This window comes from Cyprinodon variegatus, unplaced genomic scaffold, assembly GCF_000732505.1.
Source record: "Cyprinodon variegatus isolate N-32 unplaced genomic scaffold, C_variegatus-1.0 Scaffold1846, whole genome shotgun sequence".
NCBI classification, from domain to species: domain Eukaryota; kingdom Metazoa; phylum Chordata; class Actinopteri; order Cyprinodontiformes; family Cyprinodontidae; genus Cyprinodon; species Cyprinodon variegatus.
In genome coordinates, this window is record NW_015152299.1 from 59,892 (window position 1) to 61,700 (window position 1,809).

Sequence of the window (1,809 nt, forward strand, 5' to 3'; positions counted from 1 at the left end):
TGTTTAGAGGCGACGCTATGACGCATGCGTGTAAAAAAAAAATGCGGTTAGAGTAAATGTCAAATGTCAGATGAAGTCTCACCAGAAACAGCAGGAGCTCGAAGCGTCCTCAGAACCTCAAAGCTAAAGAATGAGGACTCTGCAGCTGATCGCTCTGCAAAGGTCTCACACCAAATGCGGTTAGAGCTTAAAGATGGAAACGCGAAAACGGCGTTTCAAAATCTTCCCACTCTGAGGGCTTAGTAAAAAAAAGATCGTTTACAGACCCCCGAAACGCCGGCTTCGTATGGATGAGAGGCTGGTTTGGTGAAAAATTTGTGCGTTTAGGCCAGGGTTTGGCTTCGTGTGGACGGGGCCTTCAGACTGCTCTCTTCACACCTGCTCCCAGTCTGCTCGTTAGTCCTCTATTTGTTGAGTTAGCCATAAGTTCTCTCCTTGTGCAGTTCCTCAGTGCTAGTTCCTTGTCAAACTTCCTTCAACTCCATCTTACTTTGTCTTCCTTGTTGTGACGGTTTTCCCCTTTAGTCTCCATGATTTCTGGTTTGTTTAACTTTTTTCATGTTAGATTTTTGGATTCCTGCCTCAGTTGTCAGTTAACCTTTCATTAAATCTACAAGAATCTCACCTCTGCCCCCCTGCCTCTGCATTTGGGTCCTTAAACCACAACCAAATCCTGGCATAATCTGTTTTAGTCTACTAAAACTTAAAGAGGTTTTAGTGTAGTTTTAGTCAGTTTTATGTCGCGAAAAAGTGAACCTTTACAATCTCGAACTACAACCAGATACTTTAGCAGATGGACAGATCTATCCTAGATTCTACAATAGCTGGGTATAGAATGCTGCAGTCCAGTTCATCATTGCTGTTGGGCAGAAAACCTCAATTTATAGAATTCAAATAAACTTTTTTTATGAATTAATGTCCTACTTTATAAAAAAAAATGTCTGAAAAAAGTTGTGAAAATAGCAGATCTAGTTCAACACAACATATTGGTTAATATAGCAGACAGACAAACAAAATGTAAAATAAAGGAATGGTTTTAAACATGCAAGGTTTCCATCCCAAAGCAAACACTTCCTGATCTACTATGAATTATACATTAGAAACAGATCAATAAAATCAAACATTCTTTCTACTTTGGCAATTTTGGTTTTATTTGTTCACTTTGAAAGAGAGAACCTACATAATTGCCTTGCAATGCCATGCCAATCCAGACGTAAATTGGATTAATATGCTAACTAAAATGTTGAAATACTTAAATGAAACAAAGAAAATACTTAAATGACAATTCAAGGAAACATTTACATCATATTGGAATAGATGGAAACAAGAACAATGACAGAGAAATATTCAAAGATCCATGTACCTTTTCACCGGGCTCTTTATCCAAAAATAAACAGAATGCAATGAAATATTTGGTTTGGATATAATTAAGGAATTCCTTTTGGTAGAGCTTAAAGAATGTTTAGCATCACCTCTTGTGAGCTGGACGAAATAAAATCCTAATAATTAGACAAAGGGATTGTTTTACGCTCTGCAGAGGATGATCAGCCACAAAGTTTATTAAGCAGCGAGAGCAAGAAGAGCCATACTGCTGAGAGCGAACCATCAGAGCAGTTTTTCAGAGTTCAGCGCCCAGTAGCGGTCTTCTGTCAGACACCTGGACCATTCTGGATTTATTTTCGATGATTTAACGTCATGAAAAAAGGAGCGTCAACGAAATAATTTTGTCATCTTCATCGTTGACAAAAACACTGCAGACAGGAGGATTACGTACAAATAAATTGATGGCTTGATAAAAAAAGAAACAGA

The 1,809-nt window shown here is 38.1% G+C and overlaps 1 protein-coding gene across 1 annotated transcript in view; it reads left to right on the forward strand.

The window, feature by feature from the left end:
- cfap69 (cilia and flagella associated protein 69) overlaps positions 1 to 1,809 on the forward strand; it is a 26,905-nt gene that overhangs the window by 15,941 nt on the left and 9,155 nt on the right. The window lies entirely within an intron of this gene.